The following is a 16371-nucleotide window of genomic DNA, read 5'->3' as shown; positions in this document are numbered from 1 at the left end:
TTAAGCCATTATGGTCTGCTTAAATGCCCAATCTATGCAAAAAATAGATATATTGGCTGTATTTACTTTAATCACATTAAGTATGACTCTGCCAGACTAACCATTTTATGAGTGCTAATTTTTAGTCAGTTATCCTACCAGCGTCCACATTAAAACATTTACTGACAGTAATGGTTGTTGCATGACACTAACGTGAAATCTTGCACATTCATGGTTCACAGGGGACAAATTAGTTGAGTTGACTCATCTGTTTATCCAGTGCTTTTGTGGATAAAAGCATGTCTGCAACTCAAATCATATCCCAATCAGTCTGCTGGGGATGACATGCAGGAAATTGTCTGGAGCAGACAGTAGCCTGTTTTCATATGGGCGCCTGCTCTACCAGGTGAACTGTGCATCATCTTAGCTGGTTTTGATGTCAAAGCGAGGTTGCTAGGTAGTGAATTTAATCTTTCTGGGATTTGTTTAGCTGAGTGGGACATTGCAATAACAGCGGATCTGACAGTCATTTTGTAAAAAAGCTTATAAAGTGTATAAAATAAATAAAGTGTAACTATCTATTTGTAAGTGTAAATTACATTTCATGTCTACAAATAGAAAACTGCTGGCAAGGCTCTTGCAGTACTTCAAGTATGGACAGTCCTGCTACATCATCTGTCTTACATTGAATGTAAGTCTCTTCTTGTATTTTTCTAACTTGAACAGCATTCAGCATTCACACTTTCAGTATAACCTTTGTCTTTATTCTAAATCTAAAATCAGCTCAGTGACTACTTAGACATCAGATGTTTGGCCTTGTAATACTGAAACAACAGCATTCATTCAGAGCAACATAATGTGAAGACCTGCAAAACCCCTTGTCATGACCATTTAACCATTCCTCTGTGCCGGATGGTATATGACTGACAGTGACTGTACTTGAGTCCTGCTTGCTCAGTAGATGATCCTTCATTTCCTCTCTAATCCACAAGCTTCACCACGTGTCCCCATTGAAGGAGTCCCAGGGGATTGACCTATATACCTGCTGACTCTTACTGACATGTCACAGTCGTGGCACTGCCTGGCACACTGCTGGGACATGTGCTCAGTCACGCTTTCCATTGCACACTTAGTATCTTGACCTGTTGTTCATTCAGACTCTTCACATTAGAAATATAATCTAATAGTGCTTTTAAAGATTGCCCCGCTAATCTTTGACTCTCATCAATATTTTGCTTGAAGATAATGTAATTATTGCTATGGGGCTACTTGGAATAAATTATATATAAAGCACAAAAGACTGAATACAAACTTTTTCAATGTAAGTCTCTGTTATTTGAGTGCATATGTAGTATGTCTCAGGGTTTATTATACCTTTGCTGGTACTGATCATATGTGTGTCGACATGTCTGGGCACCAAACTGTGTGTAATGTATTTCCCCAGTCAACGTAGGCTCACCCTGTTCACACCTGCTTGGCAGCTCGCCCCTGTGCACGTGTTAGTTAATAATTCACACTGACCCTCTGCTCCCATGACCTTCACTTGTTACGAATTAATTATGACCTCCTCCGTCGCATGCCTCATTAATCTCTGCGAGACACAGAACGCGAAGGATTATTATGATGGTTGCTGCCTTTGTTGCTACATAGCGACGCTTTGAATTTCAGTACTCTGTAGTTTCTTTGATGGTTGATGTGGCCACTTCTTTTGTTCTGCTTTGTCACAAATAATTTATATTCAGCTAGTGACCAAGGCAGTTTTGATGGGGAAAGATGTCAAAGCTGTTGTTGAATTACTTGGAAATAACTAATATGTAACAGGCAAAGTTTGACGTTTTTAAATAAAACTTTGGTGAGGAGGATTACACACGATGCGTGACTGTGTTTCTGAGAATATTTAATACTAGATGTCGTGCTTCCACTTCCTCACTTCCCTTGCACAACTTAGTATCTTTCTTTTACCATTGCCTCCCCCTTTGCGGTTTTTGTTTTGGCTTGGAAACAGCCACTGTAATTCAGATCTGCTAAACAATAAGAAATGTCAGGCTTTATCCTCTGCTTGTATATTAGCCACGGCGTGCTGTTTAAATATTCAAAACCCAGGAGTTGTGTCAAGGAATGGCCACCTGAAATGGGATAGGATAGGGATATGTCTGGGATAGGGCTTTTCGTTTCTTTCTCGTAATGAGCACCTAAAATATTATATCTCAGTGAGGTGTGTGAGTGCATCTAATGACAGTTGACATTTCTTGCTCACAGCTTGTGTTCTAGTTCCTGGCAGAGAGACCATGTGGGGCACAGACTCCCACTGGGAGCTGGCTGACAGTAAGAGGTGTATACAGAAGTTGTGTAAATTGAACACAGTGCTGCCTGTGCATGTGTTTCTCTTCTTTTTGTCCAGCACATTAAAGTAGATTGATGTGCATGTATAAGTGTGTCAGAAGTAAAGTGGGAAAGGGGCGTGCAGATGTCAGCACCAGTTGTGCAGGGACTCAGAGCCAGGATAAAATTAAAAACCCTGGTGTTAAACACGCAGCCTACTCTAAGTGCAATATTTAGCAGGATGCTCAAATGCAAGTTAGTGAGTGTACTGTTCGTTTTTCGTTTTTCAGCTCTGCACGTTCATGTTGTTGTGTGGGTGTGTATGCTCCCACAGGGGCTCCATTTCTCTCCTTGAAATTGTGCACACTCTGGCTCCCTCCATGGGTAGAGATGGTTAAATCTCTCCACACATATCTCACCTCACCAGCAGCTTGGTCTGTAGGTTTGACATTATTTACATGCACACACATAGCTATTTCTGTACAGTTAAACAAAAAGAATTATGAACAGCCGATTTTGAAGCAGTCTTAAATTCATGGATCCCCCCCCCTTTTCTTTAAACTCTCCTCACATCTTTTTGAAAGCTGGTATGGTCAAAAAAGCGAAGAAAGCTAGAGAATGCACTCATTAGTTCATTTGCAGATTAAACAAAATATGCAAAGTGAAACTAATTGTCAACTTGGTTTTGTAAAAGAGGGTAAAAACAGGAAAAAAGGATGAAATATTATCGACCTGCAGCTGTTATGAATAGAAAGCAGACCCTTTTTAAAATTCTACGGTTTTACAAGTGCCAGTTTAAAGCCACATTAGCAAACAGTTTAAAAGTAAAGAACAACAAGTGCCACATTACACTCATTACATAACACTCAAGATAAAGCTAAGTCCTCCCTTAGTGTTTCCATAGGAGTTACGAGTGTAAGTATCAGCTGCTAATCAAACGCACTTGATAACTGATCATCAGCAAGTGTGTTTACCTCTATGAAATCAGAAGTTTTGGCAGTTTGCTAGTTTGGATCATTCAGGTGTGTTAATACAATGGCAAGGTCAAAAGACATCAGCAGTGATCTTAGAGAAGCAATTGTTTCTGTCCATCAATCTCAGATAGGTTTTAAGGAAATTTCTAAACAATTTGAAGTCATTCATTCTGCAGTGAGCAAGATTAGTCAGAAAGTGGAAAACATTCAAGACAGCTGCCAATCTTCCCAGGAGTGTCCCAGCAAATTCGCTCTCAAGGTTAAACTGTGTAATGCTCAGGGAAACTACAAAAAACCAAAAATAAAACGGGCCTCAGTTAGCTGGCTAAAATGTGAATGCTAACAACAGTGCCATTCGAAAAACAATGAAAAAGTATGGCTTTTTGGGAAGGCTTTGCAGCACAGCTTAGGTTTTCAAAACAAACAAATCACAAGACTTCTGGAACTATATGCTTTGGACAGATGGGACCAAAGTGGAGATGCTTAGCCATAACGCTCAGCATGTTTGACAAAGCCAAAAACAGCATATCAGCATAAGCACTTCATATGAACTGTTAAGCACAGTGGTGGAGGGGTGATGATTGGGGTTTATTCTGCAGACACAGACCTGGGCACTTCATTGAGTAGACCATGAACTCCTCTGTATTCTAAAGTGAAATGTGAGGCCATCTGTCAGACCACTAGAGCTTGTCTGGAATTGGTTTATGTAGCAAACCAATGGTTCCAAGCACAGCAGCAAATTTACAACAGAAGATCTGAAAAAGAAACAAATTAAGGTGTTGCAATTTCAAAGTCCAGACCTCAACCTGATTGCGATGCTGTGGTGGGAACTTATCAGAGCTGGGCATGAACAAATACCTGCAAACCTCAGTGAACTAAAGCCCCACTAATCTGAAGTGTATTCACCGGTACCTAATATTAAGATCTGGTAAGGACTAGAACATTTTTACTTGGGTATTAGAATAGTTTTTACTATGACTGTACAGTGTGCTGTTTCATATATCCAGCATTGTTTTGCACATTTGGTGTCCTAGTTAAGTGCTCATACAATTTTATGAGCTGTTGTCAGATAGAGAGACAAAACTATACTTAAATGCTTGTAAATTCATATTTTTGTGTCAACAGTGCATCAGGTGAAAACTTGAATGTACAATGGTAAAGCTTTTTCACTCCAGAGTGATTTATCACTCCCAAACTTTTGGTATGGCTTTACCTGTCATTATTGTTTTGTGCCCCCGAGCTTTGTTGTTCTGTTCAGAAAAGGCATTGAGGAGTTGGTGGAGACCAAAACAAGACTAAAAGGACAGCAAATGTTTCTGCTTGAGTCACCAGGTGAACAGAAAAATAACTGCCAATGATCTGGATAATGTTGAGTGCGGTTTGCTGCTCAGCTGGTTGCTAACCAGTTTCACCAGTTCTGCATTATAGTATTAGTGTTGTGTTTCTGCTGCCCCCAAGTGGTCTTCAGTGTATCCACATCCGTATAATTGCATTCATTTCAAACGACTTTCTGCAGAGATGCCTTTCCCCCCTTGTTTTGTGTAAAATAAGACAAATTTTTGTGCTTCATAATTGTTTTTTATTACTTCAAGAATCCTTCTATTGCCTGGAGTTGCTGTTTTTGAGTTTTACTGGATCTTTCCAATTGAAAGAAATTGTATGTAATTCAGAAAACCAATTTTTTAAGTAAATGAGCCGCCAATAAAAAAAAAGCACTATTAAAGTACTTTTAGTTGTCATTTACAGGCACTCTGTAAGTCTTGGTCCCTGTTACTGGTTTGCTGTCAGGGTAATATAAGCTAAAATATGAGTGTAATAGCAAAAGTTTTTTTTTCATGATTTTTTTTATTTTGTAACTTTATGCTCCAAAATATCAATACAGACTTGTGCATCTGCAGCCATAGATGCACAAAAATGCTGTACACACATTGTGCGAGTGGGCTTTAATGTCTCAGCAACCTCCAGTGAGAGTGGGATCAACCTAAGAGAATGGGATCAATCTGTCTGACCTTTTCCTTGTGGTAACCTACACTGTTCAATCGCTCATTATTTTGACAGTGAAAGGGCAGCTTTTCCGACTGTGAGCTGTGCACCTTTGTCTCATGACAGAGTCCGATTCACACAGTTACTACTCACCTACCTACACCTCGATTTTCTAGATATATTAAGTAATATATGCTAAAGAGACCTGCAACTGTGGAGTAAGACAGGGACAACACAGTTATTGTTTTTTCAGGAATGATTAAGTGGCCACGAGAGCACAGAAAACTATAGACTTAATATTAAAAGATTGATGTATCCACTGTGACATCACCCATCATTTTTATGAAGTTAATTTTAGCTTTGTGTGCTTTCTATGTTATTTATGGATTTAACTGTTTAAAAGTTTAATGTGGCCTCCTGTTTTTGAGAGGAACAAATTGCTGTAAACACTCTGTTTAGACATAAAAAAAAATTGTCTCTTGATTGTAAACTTCTTAAAAAATAAATCCATAATCGTGCCAAAAGTGGCCAGATTTGGAAACTGTTGTGGAAGGCCACACCAAGAAGCTGAACTCAGTTCTGTTCTATATGACTTTTATCTCTACTGGTAAGAGTAGATGTTACAAATAGGAAATAGAAATGTGAAAATGGAATAGTAAAAACAATATTTTAGCACTTTTTAATCAACATTCCTGTTTTCTTCCATTTCATCCCCAACATGAACTCCATGAATTCCCTGTTGCAGTCCTTGTCATTGAGTGCTTTACTGCCAGCTCCTCCATAATCTAACTCTTTTGTTATCCCATGTACAAAGATGAGTACCTTGGCTGTGTTGCAGACATTACAGCATGTGTCCAGAGCTAAGGAGAAAAAAGGCCAAATTGTCCGCTTTGCTTTTAAACTGAAGCTCCAGAATTGCAGAGGTGTTTTTCATTCATCTCGTTTCACACGATATCATTGCAAAACGTGTAATTGACACGCTTGTCCACAGTGCCCATTTCACGCTTTGCCTCTACAAAATGTGAAAAGGACACGCATGCAGAAGTTGCAGTAAGATGCAGTAACAGCAGAATGAGATATTTTATTTTAAGCCAACATGAAAATAATAATGGGAAAGTGTTTAAACAGACATTATTGACACATTTACATGGAAATACGTATTAGCCGCCTAGCTTTACAATTTCTTAAAGACCCTAGAGTGCACTGCATACATTTTTTGCTCGATACCGACTTTGTGGCTTTAATTAAACATATTACCACCCCCTGCTGCTAATGCAACTTCTGCATGGACCGGTGGACTGGTGTTTCTATTACTTATTTTGCCATGATACTGTTGTCTTGTCATAGATCATCTGGGCAGGGGAACATTCTCAAATGCTTCTTTATTCTTGGGGTATATTTTTAGTGAAATCACAAAGCTGGTCTCACTGCTCCATCCCTCAATGTGTAAAGCTTGTTAAAAAGTCATTGTTGCTTTTGCAGCTTTGCAAGCAAAGGTTCATCTATCCCTGTCTGCTTTGCATCAGTCAAATGTTTGTATTTCTCTGAGTATTTAGTCTTGTAATGGTAATTCAAATTGAAATCCTCAAACATAGCAGTCAAATGGAACAATACAAATGGTCTTACTTGAATACTGAATAGGAAATCATTGTAAAATGCAATAGCACAAATTTAAAGAAAGAATTAATAGATATTCTGCTACAGTTGAGTCCTACATATTAAACTAAGACAACAGTCTACATTGACAGGTTTTTATTTACTTTCGTGCCGTGAATCATCTGCAGAGTGTTGCCGTCTTTTACCAAGATCTGTAAATCTCTGTTCAGGTAACAAGGTGACCCTGTTCTACAGCAGCATTTCTGAGTTTGAGAGTTAATAAAAATGTGAAATTTACTTGGTCCCGTAACGCGCTCTAAAGGATTTTGGATCACAGGTTCTAACAGATTAGGGCTGATCTTTCCATAAAGGAATGTGGAGGCTTAAACTTTGTCAAATGCAATTTTTAAGCCTTAATAATTTAAGGCAGAGAAATGCTTTAATTTAATGTTTTTAAAAATCAAGTCAGACACAATGGTACAGAACATATTTATTTATTTATTTTGTGTACCAGGCTGCTATATATGTTTATTTCTCCTGTAAATATGGGTATTTTGACATATCTGTGGGATATAGGGTTAGGGTTTTTGGTGCTGTCCTCAAGTGGCCATTCCAGGAAGTGCAGTTTTTGCGAGTTTGACTTTGACATTATTGATTTTTCAGTCCCAAAATTTGAAATTTTTGGAAAGGATATACAAACAGACAAACTTCAATCAAAGAAAATATTCTTTCAAGTTATGTAGAAATGCATGATCTATAAAACAGAATCTCAAACTGTGTATACATACTAGTATTGCTAGAAGTGAGAGCAGTCTTAAAAAGTGTGTCTAAATTTAAATCATACTTGCACCTGTCCAATCTAACAACGGTTGTGTTCATTACATACTTTACAGTATTTGTAATTATACAAATCTCTGTCAGTGCGCATTCCTTCTGTCGTATAACCACCAGGGTTTCTCACTGACTTTTATTGGTTTACAGAAAAAAATCAAATGAGAATATTTTACACATCTAGATTTTGTCAAGAAATACAATAAACCAAATGGTTCTGACAGCTGCAGAGAGTAATACAAAGACACACGTTCAATCCCAAAATGTATTCAAAACATGTGTTCTGTCAACAAATTGCTAAAAATCACTTGTTGGCACATGTAAGCTTTAGCAGATACAAACAAACATTAAATGCTTATTATGTGTATGTAATTACAAATTAACAACCAGTGTGTAGTCCTGTTGGCTAAATCTGAATCACAGATGAGAGTGAATGTTAAGTACACTGTCCACTGATCAGATAACTTAACCTTAACCTGCCATTTAACAAGGTTATCAACTCACTAACAGGATAATCCTGCTAACAAACTGAGCCTGCTGTCCTTAGAGAAAACCCCCACACACTTAATCCCCTAAAAAAATGAGAGTTCCAGCAAATGAAAAACGCAAACAACAGAACAGCACAGAGGTATGTCAGTTTCTTTGCAGTTAAAAGTAACAAAAAGCTGTTTTCAGAATTAATTACTTCCAGCTTAAAGAGGACATTTCATTACTTGTGTCTTTTGTAGTTTTTGGCTACAGTTTAATTTGTATTTATCGAGCTGCTGGAGACTACCACAGTGAATTGGCTGTTTTGTTTTCAAGATGCATTAAAAGGCTGTTTCTGAAGCACAGAGGCTCGCTCTTTTATACGGTCCTGATTTTCTCCACATAGTGTGGGTAGAGGTGGGAAGCACAGCCCACAACACTCGCTGCTGTACAAGCTAAAGCATTCTACATGAATAATTTGCTACTCCCTGCTCCGGTTTGGCCTTGCTCCTCTTTCCCTTTCACCCACGCAGTGGTGTTATGCTGATTCGGGAGCAAAGAGGAGAGTTTGGCACTTCCAACATGGCAGGAAGAAAAACGTCTCCATAGAAAAGAAATACTATTCAGCATCTCATTTAAGTGATAATGTTAAAAAGGATGATTAGATGGGGTTTCGAGAAAGTTAGAGACGTGAGTCAAGAGTTCAGAAGCTGGAATTTTTATTAGCTGGCTTAATTGTGTGATCATATAAGTATACACTCATATAGCGTCTTCACTGTAGCTGTTGTTGCATAGCTTCAGTAGTTGTCTCTTGGTCGCAGCATGTACTAGCTGTCCACAAACACACAGTCACTTGTTGTGAAAGAACCAGCACAGATGGCTAGTTCTGAGAGCACTGCACCTGTTTATATATAGCTTCTCAGTAGAGCACTTGAGAGATAGGAAAACAAAGCAAGTCTGTCTGTTTGGCATTGCAGTAGCTCCATCCACGCTTTGTGGTCTCAGTTGAGACAGCAGATTCCTTTAGGATTCGGGCATATTAACAAAGGTTTTATCTTGTACGGAGGAATAGCACCAGCAAAAATAGCGCATTATAGATAGATTTTTAATGTAACCGTCACGTCTATTTTTGCTGCGTTATATTTGGTTGAGGCCCTTTGTTGGGTTTCGGACTTTATCAAACTGAGTAGGTGAAGTTAAGTAATGTAGTACCTTACAGTCATAACCTGTAGTTTGTGTTTTCACGGTGCACCCAAATGTTTTCCTGCTTAATGTTGAAAAATGATGTCGTTGCCCACACTATTGTTAGTGCTGCATTAACCAAGATGCACTGCATATTTTCACACTATTCATGATTCAAATGGCATCATTTCTGAGGGAAGGAGTTGCATAATTTGTCACTCATGTTGCATAATTGAGTTATTATTGAGGTTCTATGTTTGCTGGGTCATTGCCACTTATTACAGCTCTTTTCCCCCTGACTGATTGGGCGTCATCTTTGAAACGTGGCTGTTTTTGCAAAATTAATTGTGAAACCAACAAAACATCATACAAGTTTAGCAAAAGATGACAATGAAAAAACTTTTTTTTTGCAAAACTCCTTTAAGTTAATTACATTTAAAGAATCGTCAACTACTTTCTGACTTAATAGATTAAATAAGACTTGGAGGTTTTCATTTTTCTGTGTGCAGGCCACAGCAGCTAAGAATGTTTTATACATGTAATAAACATAGACACGCAGATATCCAAATGTGTATTCTAAAGAGAACGCACCACAAATACAAAAAGGGATTTTTTTTAAGGAAGCAAATATAGTGATAGTGCTTCTTCTTCATGCACATCTTTTCCCTCTGTGTGTTTGTCCACCACTTTGCATTTAATCATTAGTTATTATTAATCTCTGGCTCTTTTCCACAGTGTGTTTTTTATCCTGCCTCCCTCCCCTCACCCCCAACCAGTCGTGGCAGATGGCTGCCCCTCCATGAGCATGTTTCTGCTTGAGGTTTCTTGCTTTTAAAGGGGAGTTTTTCCTTCCCGCTGTCACCAACTGCTTGCTCATCGTTGTCTGATTGTTTGAGTTTTCTCTGTATTATTATTGTAGGGTCTATACCTTACAATATCAAGCACCTTCAGGCAACTGTTGTTTTAATTTGGTGCAATGCAAATAAATAAAATCAAACTGAATTGAAGAACAGTAAAAACAAAAGGGGATCTATGTGTATAAAGCCATGAAACTTCATTCACACTGCATGCAGTGTTGTTTTGAGGTAGGCAGTGTGGAAAGAATCTGCTGGAAGGCTATATCTGAGTGTTTTAAAAATATTAGCTGAGTGTAAAGCAGAGAATGTGGATTCAGTTTCTGACACTTGGCAAATACATTGGCTGCAGGTGTTTTGGTTTCAGTAATTATGCTTTGAAAAATCATATGCATTCTTTAAGTATGCAGAAAGGGGAAAAAAGGTAAACCCTGCTATAATTTGATATGTCTGTTATTGCATTTACAAATGTACATGTACAGTGACGTTGCTGTCTCACCACCTTTATACTGTTGCTCTGTCTGCAGGGATGTGCATGTAGGTATACTGAAGAGGTTTCAGTATGTTAGCTTTAGTGGCCTCCCATAAATAATAATTCAGCTTAGATAAATAATAATTATACATTATTATAAGCGGCATATAGTAACAGCATTAAATATAGCAAATATTATATACCTATATCCTGAATAGACATTATCTTCACTAACAGCATCATTATTCTTACAGGACCACCTTCTCCTTCCTCTTTTCCCATCCACCTCCTCATCCTTTTCATCCTGTTGTGTTAAATGTGAGCTGTAGCTTTGTCTACTAACACCTACGCCAACATGTCACTAACCATTATTTGTACATCATTTTGTGTTCAAAGTCAGTTACACTGAGCAGATACAGGGAGTGCAGAATTATTAGGCAAGTTGTATTTTTGAGGAATAATTTTATTATTGAACAACAACCATGTTCTCAATGAACCCAAAAAACTCATTAATATCAAAGCTGAATGTTTTTGGAAGTAGTTTTTAGTTTGTTTTTAGTTTTAGCTATTTTAGGGGGATATCTGTGTGTGCAGGTGACTATTACTGTGCATAATTATTAGGCAACTTAACAAAAAACAAATATATACCCATTTCAATAATTTTTTTTTACCAGTGAAACCAATATAACATCTCCACATTCACAAATATACATTTCTGACATTCAAAAACAAAACAAAAACAAATCAGCGACCAATATAGCCACCTTTCTTTGCAAGGACACTCAAAAGCCTGCCATCCATGGATTCTGTCAGTGTTTTGATCTGTTCACCATCAACATTGCGTGCAGCAGCAACCACAGCCTCCCAGACACTGTTCAGAGAGGTGTACTGTTTTCCCTCCTTGTAAATCTCACATTTGATGATGGACCACAGGTTCTCAATGGGGTTCAGATCAGGTGAACAAGGAGGCCATGTCATTAGTTTTTCTTCTTTTATACCCTTTCTTGCCAGCCACGCTGTGGAGTACTTGGACGCATGTGATGGAGCATTGTCCTGCATGAAAATCATGTTTTTCTTGAACGATGCAGACTTCTTCCTGTACCACTGCTTGAAGAAGGTGTCTTCCAGGAACTGGCAGTAGGACTGGGAGTTGAGCTTGACTCCATCCTCAACCCGAAAAGGCCCCACAAGCTCCTCTTTGATGATACCAGCCCAAACCAGTACTCCACCTCCACCTTGCTGGCGTCTGAGTCGGACTGGAGCTCTCTGCCCTTTACCAATCCCATCCATCTGGCCCATCAAGACTCACTCTCATTTCATCAGTCCATAAAACCATAGAAAAATCAGTCTTGAGATATTTCTTGGCCCAGTCTTGACGTTTCAGCTTGTGTGTCTTGTTCAGTGGTGGTCGTCTTTCAGCCTTTCTTACCTTGGCCATGTCTCTGAGTATTGCACACCTTGTGCTTTTGGGCACTCCAGTGATGTTGCAGCTCTGAAATATGGCCAAACTGGTGGCAAGTGGCATCTTGGCAGCTGCACGCTTGACTTTTCTCAGTTCATGGGCAGTTATTTGGCGCCTTGGTTTTTCCACACGCTTCTTGCGACCCTGTTGACTATTTTGAATGAAACGCTTGATTGTTCGATGATCACGCTTCAGAAGCTTTGCAATTTTGAGACTGCTGCATCCCTCTGCAAGATATCTCACTATTTTTGACTTTTCTGAGCCTGTCAAGTCCTTCTTTTGACCCATTTTGCCAAAGGAAAGGACGTTGCCTAATAATTATGCACACCTGATATAGGGTGTTGATGTCATTAGACCACACCCCTTCTCATTACAGAGATGCACATCACCTAATATGCTTAATTGGTAGTAGGCTTTCGAGCCTATACAGCTTGGAGTAAGACAACATGCATGAAGAGGATGATGTGGACAAAATACTCATTTGCCTAATAATTCTGCACTCCCTGTATATGTCTTTATTTATCTATCATACATGCATGAGAAATGTATTATATTAGGAATTTATTATATTAGATCATAATTAAGAAATGAGGAGTTCTCAGAATGATACTCTTACTGCAACTTCATTAGGGACACATTGCTAGTACTAGATTGGACCTGCTTTTTCCTTAAGAACTGCTTTAATTCGTCACATCTCAAATTCAATAAGGTGTTTGAAACATTTCTCTGAGATTTCGGTCCATATTGGCATGATAACATCCATGATATGAATCCCTGGCTCCACCACATCCCAAAGGTGCTTTGCTGAATTGAGATTTAGGGGCTGTGGAGGCCATTGGAGTACAGTGAAGTCATTGCTGAACCCTTGTGGTGTCCTCGGGTCAAAACTGGTCCTTAGGTGAATGGCAAACAAGTATATGGGAATCCCGAGGACACCACACGGGTAAAAACCCACTTTTGACTAGATGGTTTGAGCTTTGTGACATGACACGTTGATGGAAACAGGCATCAGAAGATGGGTACACTAGATGGGATAGATATGGACAGCAACACAATACTTAGGTAGGATGTGGTGTTTAAATGATGATCAGTTAGTAGGGGCCCAAGGTGTGCCTGGAACATCTTCCCCATACAGTTATACCAACGCAAGCTTGAACCGTTGATTCAAGCTAAATGACGGCTCAATCGAGACTCAGCATTTTTTCAATCTTCTATTTTCCGATGTTGGCGAGCCTGTGTAAACTGTAGCTTCAGTTTCCTGTTCTTAACTGACAGAAGTGGCATGCAGTGAGGTCTTGTGGTTATGTAGCCCCTCTGTTTCAAAGTTTGATGTTTTGTGTATATTCATACCTTGATTATAATTAGAGATGGACCGATCCGATATTACGTATCGGTATCAGTCCGATACTGACCTAAATTACTGGATCGGATATCGGAGAAAAATGAAAAATGTAATCCGATCCATTAAATATCACGAAAGCACCTCACAAAACTTGCAACAGCCGTAACTCACCTCAGAACGTTAGCACGTCGGAGCAGTATGCATCACGTGATAGAGCGGCTGTGGAGCTTCGCTAGCAACCCGGCATTTCATCTCCGACAAAGTTATCCCCGAGAGAAGTAAAGCAAGTGTGTAAGTCCATCTCTGAATCTTTGTAAAGCATTCCTGCGTTAAGCTTAACAAGCGATATATGGAGCCACTGCCTCTTCTTGCTGCTACTTCAATCATGAAACTGCTTAACGATCAGCTGATCGGCTTTTCTGTTGCGAGTCCGTCTCTCTTGTTTGCTTTTGGCCCACTTTGCACCAGAAAGAGGAAACCAGTGGATAAACAACAGCAGCACGTTTAAGCTTGATAAGCTGTTGTTAGAATTTATTTAATATTTCTTTCTACACCAGGATCTTTTTCTACGTAGCTGACGGCTGGTAACTGTGCAGGGGCGGATCTAGCAAAGTTTAGCCAGGGGGGCCGATAGGGCATTAACACGGAAAAGGGGGCACAAAGACATACTTTTCTTTCTTATTCTCATTTAAAATGTCTAGCTTTTAATAAATAATTATCTGACACCCAAAGTTTTAATTTGATGCAAAATGAATAGAAGTCAATTACTGTATATAGTAACTATTAAGTCTAATATATATACCCTAGTAAGCTATAGTACTTTTTACTTTGGGAAGGTACCATCTGTGCAGTCTGCAATTTTGTTGAAGAAAGATGTTGAATCTATTTAATATTTCTTGAAAAATAATTGATTTCTGTGCATTTTTTTTCACACTGCATCAAATTAAGGTTGATTACGTTGATTAAGCATCATGAGGTGGAGTGTGAGGGGTGGTTCCCTATTTTTTATTTATTTATTTTTGTTGTTGCTGGGAGTTGGAACCCTATTAGTTAGGTTGCTTAATATTTACGCTAAGTACTCTTTAAAATACCAGAATAGGGAGGATGGTGTAGGTTTAAGTTTATTAGATTGATCAGTATTGCTGAACTATGAAATTTTTTTTTTTGCATACAGGTATAACAGAATAGCTTTAGTGTAGTTGTTGTTTTAAACTTGAGTATGAACTTGTACAAAATGCAGCAAGATATTTAAAAAGACAGTTTTGTTGATTAAAAAACACTATATCGGATTCATATCGGTATCGGCAGATATCCAAATTTATGATATCGGTATCGGACATAAAAAAGTGGTATCGTGCCATCTCTAATTATAATTAGTGGTTATTTGACTTACCCTTGCCTTCCTTCCAGCTTGAAGCAGTGTGGCTATTATCCTCTGACCGCTGACGGGCATTTTCACCCAGAGAACTGTCTCTCATTAGATATGTTCGCTTTTCATTCTGTGTAAAGATGGTTGTGAGAGAAAATCACAGTAGTTGTACATTCAAAGTAACTGAAATCACCTTTCTTCCATATTCTGATGTTGCTGCCCTGCGATTGGCTGAATTAATCTTCACATTAATGAGCAGTTGAACTGGTATACCTACATTTTCTATAGTTTGTTTTTAATCCTACTTTTCAATTAGGGTGTCCATGACCATGCGGCCACCATTCATTGTGGCCACTGAATCTAATAGAGGACAGACAAGGACCACTAAGAAGAACAATCAGTCTCTCCCTTACACAGGGCCGGGTCAATGTCTCTAAAGGTTTTGTATAAAATGATAAAGAAGACAGACTGTTGTACTCACAGACCTTATCACTAGAGACATATCTATCAAATGCTGGCCTCTTGGGTCTCTAGATTAAGATCCCTATTGTGCTGATCAGATGTTTCTTGCTGATTAAATGCTTGTCAGTCTCTGTCAGTCTCTCTTTGTCTTACGTGGAACGTGGGCTTTTCTCATTTATTTGTATAACTCAGGAGGATCTCTTCTTAATGTAACTTTCCTTAATTGAATTTGACTGAAAGACAGCATCCCAGTGACTTCAATGACTCCCTTTTCCATTTGATCATTGCAGTGTGATGAAAACGTAAGGGTGCGTTAAAAATAAATGTTTTATTTGCAACCTTCTCTGCCATCTTGACTGTTTGCACCGCGGTAAAGATGTCCTCTGATACAGTCACTGCACACCTACCACCATTATTTTATTTATTAGCTGTTACCGGGCATGTTGTTAAATTCCATCTTCTGTATTTATGCTTTTGAAGTATTACACCAATAAAAGAAATGATTTATTTGGGCAGATGGTAATCAGCAATGGAGGTGTTTATGAGGTTATTTGTTTTGTTGTACAAGTCGGTGACACAAGAATGCTCATTCTTCAGGCCCGAGGCACAGATGATTGTCATTAACAGGAGGCTGTGTTACAAACATAGTTCCTTCCCCTCTATTTTCAGCTTTCATTACCTGTAATCGAACCATTTCTTTCCATTGAGCAGTTTGATCGATGTGTTGTGTTGACCTGAAATTGAATCTGTTTATGTTAATATCCTGTCTGTGATGGCTTTTGTACTAGATTTTTAACAGTGTCACACTCCTCTCTCCAAACATAGGGCTTAGCGAGGATGACTGTGAAGGGTGAATGCTGCTCTTGCAGATGCTATGGGCTCCATAAAAGATCTGATGATTGTTGCACCCGTCCAATCTAATAACAGTTGTGTTCATTTGTATTCGTGCTGCACTCTTTCTTCTGTGTACTCGGTTTGAGAGTGCTAAATGCTGTCAAATTATTAAGTCTTCTTGAGGAGATGAAAGGCCTTGTTTGGACAGGCTTTCAAATATTCAGTTGTTCAGACTTGCTAT

At 38.7% G+C, this 16371-nt stretch overlaps 1 protein-coding gene across 4 annotated transcripts in view; it reads left to right on the top strand.

The window, feature by feature from the left end:
• bsnb (bassoon (presynaptic cytomatrix protein) b) overlaps nucleotides 1-16371 on the top strand; it is an 81296-nt gene that overhangs the window by 43929 nt on the left and 20996 nt on the right. The window lies entirely within an intron of this gene.

Source organism: Maylandia zebra, linkage group LG5 (assembly GCF_041146795.1).
Source record: "Maylandia zebra isolate NMK-2024a linkage group LG5, Mzebra_GT3a, whole genome shotgun sequence".
Classification (NCBI taxonomy): domain Eukaryota; kingdom Metazoa; phylum Chordata; class Actinopteri; order Cichliformes; family Cichlidae; genus Maylandia; species Maylandia zebra.
Note: the sequence above shows the minus strand (reverse complement) of the source record. Positions and strands in the feature narration are given on the sequence as shown.